Raw genomic sequence first — 21,581 nt, 5'->3', positions numbered from 1 at the left:
CCAAAGGTAGCTGAGGGCTGGGGGCGTCCCTGCTCGACCGGGGAGATCGATATTAGTATCGATCTCACCCATTTAACCCCTCAGATGCGGTGCTGAATAGCGTGCACCGCATCTGAGTGGTTTTGGAGAGAGGGAGGGAGCTTCCTATCAGCAAACTGACACCCGGCGATAAGATCGTCTGTTTCTCCGATGGCAGCCGGGGGACTAATAAAGGCCCCCAGGTCTGCCTGTGGTGAATGCCTGCTAGGTCCTGCTATGACCTAGCAAATGCCTGTCCGTTTTACACGGACAGGCATAATACACTGTAATACAGAAGTATTGCAGTGTATTATAAATGCGATCGGATTATCGCATAGTGAAGTCCCCTAGTGGGACTAGTAAAAAAGTTTAAAAAAAAGTTTAATAAAAAGTGAAAAAAAAAAAGTGAAAAAAAAAATTAAAAACCCACCTTTTCTCCCTTACAAACTGCTTTATTATTAACAATGATTAGACAAGATGTCTCGCAGGACAAATGCATATAAAAGGTGGGAAGAACACTCAACCACCCATATGAAAAATTAGAGATAAGGACTCTAACAATATATGATAAACCGGAGAAAAAGAGTCATATATATCAAGGTATGAAACAACTAAATATCTTTATTGAAAAACAGGAATAAAATACATTAAATAACATAGACAGAGAATCCAAAAAATAGTCCTTACATGGATCACAAATGTGTACATTGAGTCTATATATATATATATATATTTTAGAAAACACTTGATGGTATACACAGTTACTATGACTCGATGTGACTACCACATGGGGTGCATTAACATAGGGATGGTATCAAAATATGAATTGTATGAAAAAAATCAATATGCCTAACTCTGAAAAGGTCTGTGGTAACTCGAAAGTAAGTACTACTTGCCTAAAAAAATGGCAAGAAAAGCCAGAGGTAGATCCAGAGTATGCACTTACCCATGTATAGGAAATAGAGTGTGACCCAGCAGTATCGGATAGCGCCCCGACGCGCGTTTCGCCCGTAGCTTTCTCAAGGGGTGCAGATGTTATGATAGTGCCCTGTTTATATGGGGATCGTTAAAATCATATAATCTCCCCTCTACCAATCAGGAGCCGATCTAAGCGGCGCCTGGCTGTGACGGACATGGATATCGCCGCCGGACTCCAGTGACCCACTGCGCATGCGCGAATCCCGGGACGCGTCACCAGGGAAACAGCGCAGGCGCAGAGAGCCATATTGAACGACCGGCCGACGAACACCAAGCCCTACCTATTTCATATAGGTCCCATCTAGTGAACCAGGAAATGTAAGTACATAATTCTGTGGGATGCTCGACCAATACTCTCCGAACATGGCTATTTAATCTTTATATAGAATTATTTATTATTAACAAACAAAATAAAGTAAAAAAGTTACACTTATTTGGTATCGCCGCGTCCGTAACGACCCCAACTACAAACTTATTACGTCATTTAACCCGCATGGTGAACGTCGTAAAAAATAAAATAAAAAAACATGCAAAAATTGCTGTTTTCTTTGAATCCAGCCTTAAAAAAATGTGATAAAACGTGATCAAAAAGTCGCATCTACTCCAAAATGGTACCGATAAAAACGACAAGTCATCCCGCAAAAAAAAGCCCTCATACAATTGCATCGGCGAAAAAATTAAAACGTTACGACTCTTCAAATATGGAGACACAAAAACAAATAATGTTGAAAAAAAAACTATACAAATTTGGTATCGTTGCAATCGCAACAACCCGCTGAATAAAGTTATTGTGTTATTTATACCACACGGTAAACAGCGTAAATTTAGGTTGCAAAAAAGTGTGGCGAAATTGCTGTTTTTTTTCTATTCCCCCCCAAAAAAAGTTAATAAAAGTTAATCAATAAATTCTATGTACCCCAAAATGGTGCTATTAAAAATTACAACTTGTCCCGCAAAAAACAAGACCTTATACAGCTATGTTGACGCAAAAATAAAAAGTGTATAGCTCTTTGAATGAGACGATGGAAAAACTTAAAAAATGGCTTAGTCATTAACATCTAAAATAGGCTGGTCATTAAGGGGTTAAGCAAAGGAAGAAAAATGAAGGGGAAGGGATGGATGGTTAAATAAAACTTAGGGGGGGGGGTCTCTCGTGCTAACATGGAGTGGTATTCTTTTTATTTGTTTTGAACAATGATGTCGGAATTAAAAATAATATCTTGGAATGTGAAAGGGATCAGCACTCCAACTAAAAATGGAAAACATTCTGTGACACCTGGAAAAACTTTGCTAGAGACTCACCTGTCCCAGAAGGAAAATGGAAAAAATGAGAAGGATGTGGTTAGGCCAGCATTTTGGCTCACTAGCCATAGGGGAAAAAGCTGGGGTTCTGATCCTTATACATAAAAAACTTAACTGCCAAATAATATCATCTGGGAGAGATGAGGAAGGTAGAATTACTAGAGTGGTACTGAAATTCCCAAATAAAGAACTGTGTATTTATAGTGTATATGCTCCTAATACTAATCAGAAAGAATTTTTGATGGAATTGGCTACAAGGGTCATCAAAGATTCCAATCCCTTCAAGTTGATAGGAGGTGACTTTAATGAAGTAGTAAATAGCACAGAAGATAGGATAATACAAAGTAGAGGCAAACATCAGAATGTAGTGGGCACATTTTTAAATCTGACCTGCACAGTGGATCCATGGCATCTGATGAATCCGATTGAGATGGATTACACTTTTTTCTCATCAGCTCATGGATCCATGTCCAAGATAGATTACTTGTTGGTGACTGGTAATCTAGTAGATATGCTAGGGAGAACAATGAGGCGCGGAGAGACCCGGTGTTATTTTGGTAAACAGCCAAATCAGTTCTAAGGGGATATATAATATCCTACACAAGAGGGGTCCAGAGAAAGACGAAGGAGAGATATTGGCAAGCAAGTGAAAGCTATAAAGTAGCCTATAATAAATATGAAAAACACCAATCTAGGTAGAATAGAGAGAAAATGTTAAAAACCCAGGAAATCAACAATATATGGCTACAAAAAATCCAGACACTTTATAGTAAGCAAAAAGAGGTGAGATTATTTAGATATGGAAATAAATCAGGCAAGAAGCTTGCAAATCTGTCAAAAAGCTTAAATGAAAATAAAAATATTCATGCTATTAAAGATGATAAGGGCAAAATATGCAGTGAAACAAAACAAATCAATAAAATATTCTTTGTGTTTTACTCAGGCCTATAAAAGCAGGAAAACTGTAATATCGCTCTTAATGATAACTATCTTACAAAATCTGAACTTATTTGAACTGAAGAGCAGCGGAACAAGTTAAATGAGACTATAACGTCAGAGGAAATAGCCAGGGTTATCAGACAATCATCCAGGAATAAGGCCCCGGGCCCAGATGTTTATGTAGGTGAATTTTATAAACTACTTGTAATGATGGGGGTAGGGAAACGGACAAGTGAGCCCTAATCTACCCGCCACTCTGTCCCTGCCTACTTGCAACGACCCGCCCTAGGCGACGGGGTACAACTGGGCGGCGGTCCCTATGCTCAGTAAGTGCACGAGACAAACAGACAAGGGTAAACAAAGCTAAGGGAAGTGGGGCAATTGCCCACGGCAACACCGTGAGCAACAAGAGAGGTGAACGAGCCGAGTCAAACCAGGAGTGTACGAGGTACCAAACGCAGAGCAGGAGAGTAGTCAGTAAGCCAGCGTCAGTATGGAGCAGGATCAAATAGTTAGAAGCTGTAGCTGGGCCAGGAAACCACACGAGAAGAATCACAAGCAAAGGAGGAACAGGAAAGGCAGGTATAAATAGACAGAGGGCGGGAGCTAGGTCCGTCTGGCCAGGCTGCGATAGGCTCTCCCACTCCTAAGCCTGCCATCCTGAGTGGTGGAAGATGGAGTCAGTCTCAGAGACATAGACTCAGGTGCAGACTGATTACCTATGGGCGTATACACAGAAGTTGTGCCTGGCAGATCCTTTACAGTACCCCCCCTTTTATGAGGGGCCACCGGACCCTTTCTAAGTGGACCTGGTTTATTGGGGAAACGAAGGTGGAACTTCCTGACCAATACCCCAGCGTGAACATCCCGGGCGGGTACCCAAGTCCTATCCTCAGGCCCGTATCCTCTCCAATGGACCAGGTACTGGAGGGAGCCTTGGACCATCTTGCTGTCCACAGTCATGGCCACCTCGAATTCCACCCCCTCAGGGGTGAGAACAGGAAGAGGAGGTTTCCTCGAGGGAGCCAAGGACGGGGAGCAACGTTTAAGGAGGGAGGCATGAAACATGTCGTGTATTCGAAAAGATGGGGGCAACTCCAGTCGGAAGGAGACAGGATTGAGGACTTCAATGACCTTATACAGCCCAATAAACCGGGGAGCAAACTTCTTGGACGGGACCTTAAGGCGCAAGTTCCTAGACGATAACCACACCAGATCCCCGACCATAAACAAGGGGTTAGCAGAACGTCTTCTATCAGCCTGAGTTTTTTGTACGCTCTGGGACGCCTCTAGGTTCTTCTAAACCTGGGCCCAGACTGTGCACAGTTCCCGATGAACGACCTCTACCTTGGGATTGTTGGAACTACCAGGTGAAACGGAGGAGAACCGTGGATTAAACTCAAAATTACAGAAAAAGGGGGAGACCCCTGACGAGTTACTGACCCAGTTATTAAGGGAAAATTCGGCGAGGGGAATGAATGAGACCCAATCATATTGACAGTCAGAGATAAAACACCTTAAATATTGTTCTAGAGATTCATTAGTCCTCTCGGTTTGGCCATTGGTTTCAGGATGGAAGGCAGAGGAGAAGGACAGATCAATCTCCAACTTTTTACAGAAGGCTCTCCAAAACAATGAAACTAATTGTACCCCTCTGTCCGAAACAATATTGACAGGGAACCCATGGAAACGCAGGATGTGTTTGACAAACAAGGTAGCTAACGTCTTGACATTGGTTAGTTTCTTGAGGGGCACAAAGTGGCGCATCTTACTGAAGCGGTCTACTACAACCCACACCACCGACTTGCCTTGAGATGGAAGCAAATCGGTGATAAAATCCATGGAGATATGGGTCCAAGGTCTCTGGGGAATGGGCAAAGAACGTAGTAAGCCCGCAGGTCGGGACCTGGGAGTCTTGGACCTAGCACAAACCTCACAAGCGGCGACGTAGGCCTTAACGTCTTTAGGCAACCCAGGCCACCAATAGTTTCTGGCAATGAGGTGTTTGGTACCCAGGACGCCTGGATGACCAGATAGTGCGGAGTCATGATTTTCCCTAAGTACCCTTAGCCGGAATTGCAGGGGAACAAACAGCTTGTCCTCAGGAAGGTTCCCGGGAGCTGAACCTTGATCAGCCGCAATTTCAGAGACTAAATCAGAATCAATAGAAGAAATGATTATACCAGGAGGCAAAATACAAGCAGGATCTTCCTCCGAAGGAGGGCTGGCCATGAAGCTACGCGACAGTGCATCGGCCTTAATATTTTTAGACCCAGCCCTATAGGTAACCAAAAAGTTGAATCTGGTAAAAAATAGCGCCCATCGAGCTTGTCTCGGGTTTAGCCTCCGGGAAGATTCTAGGAAAACCAGATTCTTGTGGTCGGTAAGGACCATTACCTGGTGCCTAGCCCCCTCCAGGAAGTGGCGCCACTCTTCAAATGCCCATTTATGGCTAAGAGTTTGCGGTTGCCAATATCATAGTTACTCTCAGTGGGCGAAAACTTCCTGGAGAAGTAGGCAAAGGGACGGAGATGGGTGAGGGACCTGGTACCCTGGGACAAGACAGTCCCCACTCCCACCTCGGATGCGTCAACTTCCACGATAAATGGCTCCATTTGGTTGGGCTGAACCAGCACCGGGGCCGAGATAAAGCACTTCTTAAGGACCTCAAAAGCCTTGACAGCCTCAGGAGGCCAGTGGACGAGATCAGCACCTTTGCGAGTGAGGTCCGTAAGAGGCTTAGCGATGACCGAGAAATTAGCAATAAATCTCCTGTAATAATTAGCGAACCCCAAGAAACACTGAAACGCCTTCAGGGAGGCAGGTTGGACCCCTTCCGCCACAGCCTGAACCTTGGCGGGGTCCATGTGGAATTCATGAGGAGTGAGGATTTGACCCAAAAATGGTATCTCCTGTACCCCAAACACACATTTTTCGGTTTTCGCAAACAGTTTGTTTTCCCGAAGGACCTGGAGCACCTTCCTGACATGTTCAATGTGGGAGGACAAGTCCTTGGAAAACACCAGTATGTCATCAAGGTACACTACAAGAAATACCCCCAGGTAATCTCTTAAAATCTCATTTATGAAATTCTGGAAGACCGCAGGAGCATTACACAACCCAAAGGGCATGACGAGGTATTCGAAATGACCTTCGGGCGTGTTAAACGCAGTCTTCCACTCATCCCCCTCTTTGATGCGGATAAGGTTATACGCCCCCCGTAGATCAAACTTAGAGAACCATTGGGCCCCCTGAACCTGATTAAAGAGATCAGGAATCAAAGGAAGGGGATACTGGTTCCTTACAGTGACCTTATTCAAGTTACGGTAGTCAATGCATGGCCTAAGACCACCATCCTTCTTCCCTACGAAGAAGAAGCCAGCACCTACCGGAGATGTAGAGGGGCGAATATAACCCTTGGCCAGGCATTCCTGGATATACTCTCTCATGGCTTCACGTTCGGGACAAGAAAGATTAAATATCCTACCCTTAGGGAGCTTAGCTCCTGGTACCAATTCGATAGCGCAATCGTATTCTCTATGAGGAGGTAATACTTCGGAGGCCTCCTTAGAGAAAACATCAGCGAAGTCCTGAACAAACTCAGGTAGTGTGTTCACCTCCTCAGGGGGAGAAATAGAATTAACAGAAAAACATGACGTCAAGCATTCATTACCCCATTTGGTAAGCTCCCCAGTATTCCAGTCAAACGTGGGATTATGCAACTGCAACCAGGGAAGGCCTAAAACGAAATCGGATGATAATCCCTGCATCAACAGTACAGAGCACTGCTCCAAATGCATGGAGCCAACAAGGAGTTCAAAAACAGGGGTATGCTGTGTAAAATAACCATTAGCAAGAGGAGTGGAGTCGATACCCACTACCGGGACAGGTTTAGGCAAATCAATCAAAGGTATAGCTAGAGACATAGCAAATTCCACAGACATGATATTAGCAGAAGACCCTGAATCCACGAAGGCACTGCCGGTAGCAGACCTACCACCAAACGAGACCTGAAAGGGAAGCAAGACTTTATTACGTTTCATATTTACGGGAAATACCTGTGCGCCCAAGTGACCTCCCCGATGATCACTTAGGCGCGGAAGTTTTCCGGCTGCTTATTCTTACACCTAGGACAGGTGTTCACTTGATGCTTGTCGTCCCCACAATAGAAGCAGAGACCATTCTTCCTGCCTAACTCTCTACGTTGTCGAGGGGACACGGAGGACACGAGTTGCATAGGTACCTCCGAGTCTTCCGTGGAAGAGCGAAGCAACGGGACCTCGGGAGGCATCATGGGGGAGCCAGAGGGGAAAACACAAAAACGTTCAAGTTGTCGTTCCCTGAGACGTCGGTCAAGTCGTACCGCTAAAGCCATAACCTGGTCTAGGGAGGCAGAAGAGGGATAGCTAACTAGCAGGTCTTTCAGGGCGTTCGACAGACCCAACCTAAACTGGCACCTTAAGGCAGGGTCATTCCACCGAGAAGCTACGCACCACTTCCTAAAGTCAGAACAATACTCCTCAACAGGTCTCTTACCCTGACGTAAGGTCACCAGCTGACTCTCGGCAAAGGCAGTCCTGTCAGTCTCGTCATAAATGAGTCCGAGAGCCGAAAAGAAACGATCAACGGAGGAAAGTTCAGGGGCGTCAGGAGCCAAGGAGAAGGCCCACTCTTGGGGGCCTTCCTGGAGCCGGGACATAATTATACCCACCCGCTGGCACTCAGAACCTGAGGAGTGAGGCTTTAAGCGAAAGTAGAGCCTACAACTCTCCCGAAAGGAGAGAAAAGTCCTCCGGTCCTCTGAGAACCGGTCAGGCAACTTGAGGTGGGGTTGAAGAGGTGAGGTGAGGGGCACTACCATGGTAGCGTCAGGCTGGTTGACCCTCTGAGCCAGGGCCTGGACCTGTAGGGAGAGACCCTGCATTTGCTGGGCCAGGGTCTCAAGGGGGTCCATAGTCGTGTCAGGGACCAGGGTAGACTAGGTATTTGGGCTTGTGATTATGTAATGATGGGGGTAGGGAAACGGACAAGTGAGCCCTAATCTACCCGCCACTCTGTCCCTGCCTACTTGCAACGACCCGCCCTAGGCGACGGGGTACAACTGGGCAGCGGTCCCTACGCTCAGTAAGTGCACGAGACAAACAGACAAGGGTAAACAAAGCTAAGGGAAGTGGGGCAGTTGCCCACGGCAACACCGTGAGCAACAAGAGTGGTGAACGAGCCGAGTCAAACCAGGAGTGTACGAGGTACCAAACGCAGAGCAGGAGAGTAGTCAGTAAGCCAGGGTCAGTATGGAGCAGGATCAAATAGTTAGAAGCTGTAGCTGGGCCAGGAAACCACACGAGAAGAATCACAAGCAAAGGAGGAACAGGAAAGGCAGGTATAAATAGACAGAGGGCGGGAGCTAGGTCCGTCTGGCCAGGCTGCGATAGGCTCTCCCACTCCTAAGCCTGCCATCCTGAGTGGTGGAAGATGGAGTCAGTCTCAGAGACATAGACTCAGGTGCAGACTGATTACCTATGGGCGTATACACAGAAGTTGTGCCTGGCAGATCCTTTACACTACTACTAGAAGATATTAAAATGGATCTGAGGGAATTATTTAACAATGTTATGCTTGGGAAAAACATCCTTTCCATCTAGCGAAATTAACGTTTTCGCAAAAAAAATTGAAAGATCCACTACTTATGGGGTCCTATAGACCCATTTAGCTGATTAACCAAGACATAAAATATATGAGAAAAATATTGGCTGAAAGATTGGCGGAAATTATGCAAAAATTTATAACATCTGATCTGAATGGCTTTGTCAAGGGTAGGACAATAGTAAAGAGCATTAGAAGGATCCGGACAGTGATGGACTGGACCAAGAAGAAAATAAATAGATAAGAAGATCCGGCTGTACTAATGGTATGTGCCGAGAAAGTATTTCATTATGTCCGATGGCCTTGGCTAGTTACAGTCTTAAATAAAATGGGCTTTGAGGGAGACTTTGTTGACTTTTTGAAGGGCCTATATAAACAACCTAAGGCTCGTCTAGTAGTTGCCGGGGAGATATCAGATGTGATTGAATTGGTGGAGGGACGAGACAGGGATGTCCTCTGTCCCGGCTACTGTTCAACCTATCGATAGAGCCCTTATCAAGATTTATAGTTAAACAAATAAAAATCAAAGGTATTAAAATAAATATGGGGGAACTTAAAATTAATCTATTCGCTGATGACCTTTTAATATTTTTGTCGGATCCAAAGAAATCCCTACCAAGTACATTGGCTATATTGGAGGATTTGAGACTCGATCGGGTTATAAGATCAATAGATCAAAAAGTGAAATCCTTTTTATAAAATCGGCCGGGGATAGGAACTGGACACAAGATTTGGACCTAAAAATAGCAGACTGGAATTTTACCTATTTAGCTATAGTTATTGCATGTAGAAAAAAAGAGATGTATGATCATAATTTTGGAAGTGCAATAGAAAAGATTAAAAAGGAATTGCATAAATGGATAAAAATTATTTGTTTCACGCGTCTATAGTATCCATTGCAGTTAATTCTAAGGATATTATCCATCTTGAAAAGTGCTTCAAAAGATTTATATGGAAGGGGAAGAGGGCACGTATGGCCCTGAGGAGATTGATGATGATTGATTGATTGATGATGACCAGAGAAAGGTGGGGGGGATTTCCGGACATTAAAAATTATAACATGGCTTGCCTGATTAGATGCTTTATAGATTGGATCCAGGGGAAGGATAAGTTTATAAATAGACAGGCAGAGGAGGAATTAGTGGCACCTTTCTCACTTGTGGGCATTTTACATGCCAAGTTGAAAGATATACTGCCTGTAAAAAATTTGATTATCATATCAGATACAAGGTTAACATGGCGACAAATTCGAAAATGGTGTGATCTCCTGATACATATATCCACCCACCTTAAAATAAAGGACCATCCAGGTATATCTTTTAACATTTTGCATATAACCATAGATAATTGGGAAAAAAATTGACCTCTGTGGGTGAAAGATCTATTTACTCAGGTAGGCAAGATGAGAAGCTTTCAAGAGTTATGTACTCAATTTAATATTGCAGATAGACATTACTTTACATATATACAATTAAGGGAGTTTTCTGGAGAAATAAAGGAGAGGAAAATGAATCAATTTAGGCCATGTCCTTTATTTGAATCTTTATTTATATCTGGCAATTTTATGTCATTGGCCAAAATCTATTCAAATTTCAAAAGGGACGAGCTAGTCGAGAGAGAATAAAGTATGGCACAGGGAAATATAAACAATATTGTCAGTGCACGACATAATGGAAAGGATACAGAAAGCAAGTAGGATGGTTAATCGAGTGATAATCTCTGAAAAATGGCGTGAAATGCATTTCTTTATAGTGAATAGACTGTACTGCAATTTTAGTATCCCCCTAGAAAAATATGTACCTTAATACAAGAGTCAATGCCTGAAATGTGGCAAATTGAAATCCTCCTTATACCACAGCTTTTAGACGTGTAGCTTAATTCAACTCTTTCTTGGTGAAGTAGAAGAGGTAATTAGATTGGTTACTAGAGTAAGAAATAGAGTAGATGAGTGACTATTCCTGTTTCACTTCCAGGAAAAAGAATTACCATCTGATAAAATGGCCTTGGCCCATTTAGTGGTCTTGGCAGCTAAAAAGGGCAATATTAATCAATTGGATTAAGCCAGAACCTCCGTCAAGGAGAATGATAGTAGACATATTGGAAAAATTTATGCAGATGGATTTTGCCACAGAGGGAAATAGGGAGAGGCAGGAGGGCTATATCTTCTTTAAAACTAGATGGAATCGGTTTTTAACCCCTTAAGGACGCAGCCTAGTTTTGGCCTTAAGGCTCAGAGCCCATTTTTCAAATTTGACATATTTCACTTTATGTGGTAATAACGCTGGAATGCTTAAACCTACCCAAGCAATTCTGAGATTGTTTTCTCGTGACACATTGGGCTTCATGTTCGTGGTAAAATTTGGTCGATATATTCAGTGTTTATTGGTGAAAAATTGCAAAATTTAGAGAAAATTTTGAAAAAATTGCATTTTTCAGAATTGAAATGCATCTGCTTGTAAAACAGACGGTTATACCACCCAAAATAGTTACTACTTCACATTTCCCATATGTCTACTTTAGATTGGCATCGTTTTTTGAACATTCTTTTATTTTTCTTGGACGTTACAAGGCTTAGAACATAAACAGCAATTTCTCATATTTTTAAGAAAATTTCAAAAGCCTTTTTTTTAAGGTACCTCTTGAGTTCTGAAGTGGCTTTGTGGGGCCTATGTATTAGAAACCCTGATAAAACACCCCATTTTAAAAACTAGACCCCTCAAAGTATTCAAAACAGCATTTAGAAAGTTTTTAAACCCTTCAGGCATTTCACAGGAATTAAAGCAAAGTGGAGGTGAAATTTGCAAATTTCATTTTTCTTGCTGAATTTCAATTTTATTCATTTTTTTTCTGTAACACAGAAGGTTTTACCAGAGAAACACTACTAAATATGTATTGTCCAGATTCTGCAGTTTTTAGAAATGTCCCACATGTGGCCCTACTGCGCTCGTGGACTAAAACACAAGCCCTAGAAGCAAAGAAGCACCTAGTGCATTTTGTGTCCTCTTTTTTTATTAGAATATATTTTAGGCAGCATGCCAGGTTTGAAGAGGTGTTGAGGTGCCAAAACAGTAGGAATCCCCCAATAGTGACCCCATTTTGGAAACTACACCCCTCAAGGAATTCATTTAGGGTTGTTGTCACCATTTTGACCGCACAGTTTTTTAACAGCACGTATTTGAATTGGGCTGTGAAATGAAAAAAATGTCATTTTTTCCAATAAAATGTCATTTGTGATCAAAATTTCTTATTTTCACAGGGAACAAAATACCCCATTTTGTTGCCCAATTTGTCCTTAGTGTGGCAATACCCCATTTGTGGTGATAAACTGCCGTTTGGGCCCATGGGAGGGCTCAGAAGGAAAGGAGCGCTATATGTTTGTTGGAGTCCAGATTTTGTTGGATTGGTTTTCGGGTGCCATGTCGCATTTGCAGAGCCTCAGAGGTATCAAAGCAATGGAAACCCACCAAAAGTGACCCCATTTTGGAAACTACACCCCTCAAGGAATTCATTTATGGGTAATGTGACCATTTAGTCCCCATAGTTTCTTCACAGAACTTATTTGAATTGGGCTGGGAATTAAAAGAAAATATATTTTTTCCAATAATATGTCATTTTAGCTCAAAAATTCTTATTTTCACAAGACATAAAATACTCCATTTTGTTGCCCAATTTGTCCTGAGTGCGGCAATACCCCATTTGTGGTGATAAACTGCCGTTTGGGCCCATGGGAGGGCTCAGAAGGAAAGGAGCGCTGTGTGTTCTTTGGAGTACAGATTTTGCTGGATTGGTTTTCGGGTGCCATGTCGCATTTGCAGAGCCCCAGAGGTATCAAAGCAATAGAAACCAACCACAAATGACCCTATTTTGGAAACTACACCCCTCAAGGAATTCATTTATGGGTGTTGTGACCATTTTGACCCCATAGTTTTTTCACAGACTTTATTTGAATTGGGCTGGGAATGAAAACAAAATTATTTTTTTCAAATAATATGTAGTTTTGGCTGAAAATTTCTTATTTTCACAAGAAACAAAATACCCCATTCTGTTGCGCAATTTGTTCTGAGTGCCACAATACCCCATTTGTTGTGATAAACTGCCGTTTGGGCCCATGGGAGGGCTCAGAAGGAAAGGACCACCATTTGGCCTACTGGGGATTTTCTAGTGCGAAGTCATGTATGCAGAAGCCCCTGAGGTACCAGTACAGTTGAAACCCGCAAGAAGTGACCCCGTTTTAAAAACTACACCCTTAAGGCATTCATCTAGAGGTGTAGTGAGCATTTTGACCGGAGACCTACACCCCATAAACTGTAATGTGGGTTCTCCCGGGTATGGCAATACCCTACATGTGGCTGTTATCAGCTGCCTGGACACACAGCAGGGCTCAGAGGGGAAAGACGAGGGGGGATAAGCTGTGTGGAGTGCATCAGGGTAAGTAAAATTGGGGTAAATTATAAACCAAGGGATGTATGATAAATGTTAAAACACTCTTTCATACAGAGCTCTGGTTATTCGGGACACGTGTCACATTGATATATTGTGTCATCCATTATCGCCCTCTTATAGCAGACTTTGCACCTCTTTTGACTTTTTCCCTTCTTGCCAGTTTGGGGAACTTCTCCTGGAAAGTGTTGCCCTGGTACGATGCGTGTGGCCTCGCTTCCAGAAGTACTGGGTGCCCCCCCTTCTTGGTCCCTAAAGATTAGGTTCTTGATAATCACCTCTTGAAATTCCAGGAAAGTTCCCGTCTGGCCTGCACATCGACGTAGCACGTACGCATTGTACAAAGCCATCTGTATGATGTGCACGGCCAGCTTCTTATACCACACCGCATGGCGCAGTAGGGCTTCAGGGCTTGATCTTACAAGTCCATCCCTCCCATGTACCTATTGTAGTCCAGGATGCAGTCTGGTTTGGGGGTGGCCTTTCCTTCATATATCCTAAACCTGTAGGTATACCCTGATGCACTCTCACAGCTTATACATCTTCACGCCATACCTTGCCCTCTTAACCGGCAGGTACTCGCGGAATTGAACCCTCCCTTTAAAATGTACCAGGGACTCATCAATAGAAATACACTTCTCAGGGGTGTATGCTTGGGAAAACCGGGCACTGGAACGGTCTAATAGGGGTCTCCGTTTATACAAACGGTCAAAACTGGGGTCATCTCGGGGTGGGCACGGCTCATTATCAGTATAATGTAAGAAGCGAAGTATTGCCTCATTTATTTATTGTTTTAGGTTCCAGTTCAGTTCTTTAGTTGCTTTGAGGGGCCCATATATTAGAAACCCCTATCAAACACCCCATTTTAGAAACTAGACCCCTCAAAGTATTCACAACAGCATTTAGAAAGTTTATGAACCCTTTAGGTGTTTCACAAAAATTTAGAGCAAAGTAGAGGTGAAATTTACATTTTTTTTTTTGTCAGAAAATCCTCTTTATACCATTTTTTTTATAACACAAAAGGATTTATCACAGAAACGCAACTTAATACTTATTGCCCAGATTCTGCAGTTTTTAGAAATATCCCACATGTGGCCCTAGTGCGGTAATGGACTGAAACACCGGCCTCAGAAGCAAAGGCGCACCTAGTGGATTTTGAGGCCTCTTTTTTATTAGGCACCATGTCCGGTTTGAAGAGGTCTTGTGGTGCCAAAACATTGTGAACACCCAAAAGTGACCCCAATTTGGAAACTAGACCCCTTGAGGAATCCATTGTAGTTTTCTTGGGGTGCATGCGGCTTTTTGATCAGTTTTTATTCTATTTTTAGGTGGCGTGGTGACTAAAAAACAGCAATTCTACTATTGGTTTTTTTTTTCGTTTTTTTTTACAGCGTTCACCGTGCGCTATAAATGACATATTCACTTTATTCTGCGGGGCGATACGATTACGGCGATACCAGATGTTTATAGTTTTTTTTTATGTCTTATGGCGTTTGCACAATAAAATACGTTTTGTAAACAATCATTCACTTTTTGTGTTACCTTATTCTAAGAGCCAGAACGTTTTTATTTTTCAATCAATAAAGCCGTGCGAGGACTTATTTTTTGCGTAACGAACTGTAGTTTCGATCAGTACCATTTTTAGGTACATGCGACTTTTTGATCTCTTTTTATTCCATTTTTTGGGAGGTGAAGTGACCAAAGAATTGTGATTGTGGTACGGTTTATTATTATTTTATTTTACGGCGTTCACAGTGCGGGATAAATAATGAAATAATTTTGTAGTTCAGGCCGTTACGGACGCGGCGATACCAATTATGTATAGTTTAGTTGTTTGTTTATATATTTTTATTAATAATAAAAGACTGATAAGGGAAAAGGGGGGATTTTTACTTTTATTACTTTTAAATCTTTTATTTTCTTATTTTTACACATCTTTTTTTAACTTTTTTTTTACTGTATTACTTTGTCCCACTAGGGGACTTGAGGGCAGGAGGCCCTGATCGCTATTCTAATACACTGCACTACATGCGTAGTGCAGTGTATCAGAGCTGTCAGCTACTCACTGACAGCAAGCATAGTGGGTCCTGACGTTGTCAGGACCCACTAGGCTTCCGTCTATGGCATAGCCATTGGTGTCCGGTTGCCATAGTCACCATCGCCGGCCGCTATCGCTTAGCAGGCCGGCGATGGCAGCTTAACCCCTAAAAAGCCGCGATCTCTATAGAACGCGGCTTTTAAGGGGTTAATCAGTGGGGACACAGCGATCGGTCCCCGCTGTAGGAGCTGTGACAGCTGCTGAACAAGACAGCAGCGTCACAGCTCCTGTATGTGTCGGGAGGACGGCCGAAACGGCCGTTACTCCCGAGACGTACTATTACGTCATGGAGCGCGAACGATACAGCTGCCATGACGTAATAGTACGTCAATGAGCGGGAAGGGGTTAAAGAAATTTTATGAAATAGGATTCCATGATATTTTCGATTAGAGAATTATGGATATTTCAAGTCGAAAAAGGAAATGTGAAACACGAGAGGTGAGTGGGTGGGAGGTAAAGGGGAGTGGGAACAAAGAGGAAAATATGAGATGTGTTATAATGTTTTGATTGTGATTTGTTATCTTGTTTTGAATAAAGAATTTAAAAAAAAAAGTGCAAGTGATATACATTTCTTCATCAAACAGAAAATGAGGATGTAAATTATGTACAAGTGAAATCACATTGTCATGCATGTTCCCTATAATGGGTCAAAAGTAATAGTAATATAGACATTCAGATATTCACGCAGCAAACTAGCAAGAAAGAATATTCTGGACAGGTCTTTTGCAGCTATTGTCTATATTTTGGCCTCCAGTGATAATGTAGCAAAATGTAAGAAGTTTATATGAGTTATCAAAATTTCCACTAATTAGTAAGGCATCCTACCAAAAAGACAGATTTTCTCTGAAAAAAATCAGTATCGTATTCTAACTTCTACCTGGAAATGCAGATGTGTCCTTTCTTACCTTTCCTTTTATCTCAACATATCCAGAGATGACCAGTTGCAAAAAAGAAAAAAATATTTTGCAATACTCTGTCATGAGATGTCTATGGTATATATGTCTATGTGTGGCTATTCAGTGGTTGTGATGTGAATTGCAGCCTGTGAGGGTATTGCTGGCATGTCATGAAATTGTTTTGAATTGGTTACATGAGAATTTGGAGTAAATTCAAGCCAAAATAAGGGTAGAAACACCTGTACATCAGCCCATGTAAAGTTATAGATTTGCTTTAAATATTGTGCTACACCTAAAGAGTTAAAAAAAAACATTCTAAATGCTGTTTTAATACTTCAGAATTGAATTGGTCCCTAAAGAATAGGATAGTTTTGGAAATTTTCTTAAAAATGTGAGAAATTGCTGCTAAATTTTTAAGCCTCGTAATGTCCTTGAAAAGTGTTTCCCAAACTGTGGGTCGCAAACCCCTGGGTAGTCGTGTGAACATCTCCAGGGTGTTGCGAGCCATTAACCGATTTCCCGGTTTCAATTGTATCTGCGTTCTCAGGATGCAGATACAGTTTAATCCCTTGCTGGAGCAAGGAGCTGACGGCTCTTTGCACCATCATTCACTATACAGTGAGCAGCTCGGCACAGACAGGTGTAATGTAGTGACCTCATCGTACCTGTCTGTGCCGAGCCACAAAGACCAAAGGAGCAGAATGATCTACTCCACTCATCCTGGTAATGGGGATAGGTGAGTAATTATTTTATTATATTTTATTAGGCACTATGGGAACATACTGGGTATGGAGGGCCGCAATGGTGCAATATACTGAATGAGGGCATCTGTGGGGGCATTATTCTCTGTGGAGGCAGCTATGGGGGCATTATTCTGTGTGGGGTCAGCTTTAGGGGCATTATACTGTGTGGGGAGACACAATAGGGGCATTATACTGTGGGGAGCAGCTTTAGGGGCATTATCCTGTGTAAGGCAGCTATTGTGGGGCAGCCTTAGGGGAATTAGACTGTGTTGGGGCAGCTATAGGGGTATTATACTGTGTGGGGGCAGGAATGGGGGCATTATACAGTGTGGGCGCAGCTATGGGGGCATTATACTGTGTGTGTGTGTGTGTGTGTGTGTGTGTGTTACAGCTATGGAGGCATTATACTGTGTGGGGGCAGCTATGGGGGCATTATACTGTGTCGGGTAGCTATTGGGCCATTATACTATGTGGGGGCAGCTATGGGGGGCATTATACTGTGTGGGGGCAGCTATAGGGGCAATATACTGTGTGGGAGCAGCTATAGGAACATTATACAGTGTGGCGGCAGCTATAGGGACACTATCCTATGTAGGTGCAGCTATGGGGGCATTATACTGTATAAGGGGCAGCTTTAGGGGCATTATACTGTGTACTGAGGGACAATAGGGGCAGTATACTGTGTGGGGGCAGCTATAAGGGCATTATACTGTGTGTGGGGGCCCTAAAGGGTCATTATTCTGTGTTGGGGCAGCTATGGGGGCATTATACTCTGTTGAGGCAGCTTTAGGGGCGTTATACTGTGCAAGGAGGTACCATTGGGGTATTATACTGTGTGGGCGCAACTATTGCAGCATTTTCCTGTGTATGGGCAGCTATAGGGGCATTATACTGTGTGACGGCAGCTATGGGGGCATTATACCGTGTGGGGGCAGCTTTAAGGGCAATATACTGTGTGGGGAGGTGCAAAAGGGGCATTATACTGTGTGGTGGCAGCTATAGGGGCATTAAACTGTGTGTGGCAGTTATAGGGGCAATATCCTGTGTCGGGGCAGCTATTGTGTGGGGCAGCCTTAGGTGTATTATACTGTGTTGGGGCAGCTGTAGGGGCATTATACTGTGTGGGGGCAGCAATGGGGGCATTATACTGTGTGAGGGCAGCTATGGTGGCATTTTACTGTATGTCGGGAAGGTTTGGGGGCATTATACTGTGTGGAGGCAGCTATGGGGGCATTATAATGTGTGGGGGCAGCTATAGGGGCATTATACTATGTGGGAGCAGCTATGGGGGCATTATACTGTGCAGGGAAGCACTATAGGGGCATTAGACGGTGCGGGGGCAGCTTTAAGGGCATTATACTGTGTGGGGAAGCACAAGAGGGGCATTATACTGTGTGGGGAACAGCTATAGGGGCATTATACTGTGTGTGGCAGTTATAGGGGCAATATCCTGTGTGGGGGCAGCTATTGTGGGGGGCAGCCTTAGGTGTATTATACTGTGTTGGGGCAGCTGTATTTTTCAGTGCACAGACAGCGATAGGGGCATTATACTGTGTGGAGACATGTGACGATCGCCTATCTCAGGTCACGTAACAGGGGTGTACTACCCTACTGAGTTTATTAATTTACCACATAAATCAACGCCCACCTACTCTAGATGACAGGATTATGCTAAATTAGTCCCATAGTTTCCAACACACCAATAATTTATACCACAGTATGCTACCACCACCTATACTTATCTAGGCAATAGGTGCCTACGTCTCTATGTTCTCTTATACCAGTTACAATAACAGATTATATAAATGGAACATAAAATACAGGTAACGTTCTTCACCTTCGGAAGATTAAGTTCTGTAAGACTACAAGGACGAGACTTATTAATATTTCAAATTTAATACACAATAGTGCAGTGCATTACAAAAAATAGTTGTCGGATTAAAAGATGAAAAATATACATACAGTTACAATGCATTCAGTTTATAAAAATAAAAGGGATAAAAGAAACAGAACAAAACCTTACTGATGTACAGCAGTATTATCCTGGCTGTGGGGACAGCTGAAAATATGGGCAGTCACTCCAACCGAGATATGGATCCCAAATGACTGACACCGACCCTCGCTTCTCCTGGCATTTTAAACTAATTTTTTCCCGCCAGTTCACTGGCTGGTGATGTCACTGAGAGGAGGCTGTTCATATAATATTGAAGCATACTCCTCCCATTACACAGTTGTATTTCTATCGATAAACATAAAAGTGGTCATGTGTTCTTGCAGGAATCCCCTAGAAATATAATATTACCTGCATTCACCTGTGCAGACATTTACCAACCAGGGCATATCAAACACCACTGTAATAGGCCCATGTTTTTAGCCAACAGCCAATTCCAGGTAGTTCCTCTGGGTGTAGGGATGTGAATTTGACGTATATATGAGGGCTATTCCCCCTGATCATAACTAGCAATGTGGGTCACTACAAATATCAATTATGATGGGGTATGCCTTGATGTATTATATTTTCTTTAAACATAGGCCATTGTCCCATGTTTCATCTTCTTCACATGGCAAACACACCACAGGCATCCATTTGCATAGCTTTAAATGTTTTGTCAGGATGTGTGGGCAATTACTTCTAACCCTGGATGAGAAGGTTATCTGATGCTAGATACAGGACCTAGTGTCAAATTCTTAATCAACACATCTCGCACCTTGGTGAGGAAAGGGCCAATTAAACATTTGCCTGACAGTGGACGTCCTTTATTGGCCAAAGATATGCATTTCTTAGGTAAAACAGATGTATCTTCTGTGTCAGAAGGGATTATGAATCGACCCCTTAATAACCTACGTTTAATGATATTACCTGTAACTCCACAAGGCAGCTATAGGGCATTACCCTGCGTGGGGGCAGCTATAAGGTATTATACTGTGTTGGGCCCACTAAGAGGTCATTATACTGTGTGATAGCAAACATAGAATGGTGACAGCACCCTGCGACACTAATGCCACCTAAACCACTAAATATAAATAAATATGCACTAAAGCTAAATCTACTTACAAATAGGGAGGTTCTAAGTGCACATTTTGATCAAAAAGTGTTAGCCCACCTGCCACGACAAGGCGACCTCTGTAAGGTGGGAACCTACGCTGCACATACACCCAGAACTGGGACTAAGCCTACATATATACCTGGGGATGGTAGGATCCAGCATTGAACTGATTAAAATCACCCAGGGCAGAATGGGAGGAGTGCAAGAACAACAAGTGGAGGCAGTCACTAACCCCACATATATGGATCCCATAAACACAACAAAAATTTGAACAGCACATTCCAACTAAATGATACAAAATGTATGCAGGTGCAAGAACACCCATGACTGCAGATATACAGCAAACATAGAATGGTGACAGCACCCTGCGACACTAATGCGACCTAAACCACTAAATATAAATAAATATGCACTAAAGCTAAATCTACTTACAAATAGAGAGGTTCTTAGTGCACATTTTGATCACTGTGTGATAGGCCCATTCAGATGTGTTTCACTCCCCTGTGCTGTACCCCTAGCTACTTCTCTGATGGCCACTGATGGTCACATGACCCACCATCAGTAGCCATAGTTGAGCCTCAGTGACGCGCAGCAGCAGGATACATTGAACCCGCTGAAACAAAATAAAAAATAGTTTTTTTTACTTATATCTAATTGCTTACCATCTCGATGCTTGTTTTTATAGTTTAAATTTATAATGTTAGCACTCTTCAATCTTCTATTTTGTACTTTTAGAAGTAATTTGTAATATACAAGACTATTTAAACTGGGGATGGGTTTTACCACGCATGCTTGAAAAAGGGGGCGGACCCCTGAAACATTGCGCCAGGCGTAGTAAGATGCCAATCTTTCCTCCACGTGAAGTCTCTGCAAACAAGCCATAAAACCACTGGGAGGAATCCATTATGGACTTGAGCACACTGGGTGATATTTATATTTATTCTCTGTATGTGATCAATATGATACTAACTTTTTGATAAAAAGTTATAGAGAAAAAAAAAACGCAATCGTTATGTGCTTATTCTCTGTATAAAATTACCTTGAGCCTGCCCCACCTCACAATTATCCTTGTTTTCGATGTTGCAGGGACTTATTTTTCGAATCGAGCTAACTAACAACAAATGATGTTGACATACGTCAGACTAGATGGGGCTAAGTACGATAGAGGGGGTACCGAACAAAAGTCTCGGCCAACAGTGGATCCCGCCCTCAGAAAGGTTGTTCACCACTGTCCTAGAAATATAAAAGGACATTCAAAAAACTATGCCAACATAATGAAGACATATGGTAAATGTTAACTAGTTACTATTTTGCAGTATTACAAGCAGATACATTTAAATTTAGAAAAAAACTAATTTTACCATTAACATAAAGTTCAATGTGTCATGAGAAAACATTCTCAAAATTGCTTGGATAAGTAAAACCATTTCAAAGTTATTACCACATAAAGTGACATGTCAGATTTGAAAAAAATTGT

Source organism: Rhinoderma darwinii, chromosome 8 (genome assembly GCF_050947455.1).
Source record: "Rhinoderma darwinii isolate aRhiDar2 chromosome 8, aRhiDar2.hap1, whole genome shotgun sequence".
In the NCBI taxonomy this organism is placed as follows: domain Eukaryota; kingdom Metazoa; phylum Chordata; class Amphibia; order Anura; family Rhinodermatidae; genus Rhinoderma; species Rhinoderma darwinii.
Note: the sequence above shows the minus strand (reverse complement) of the source record.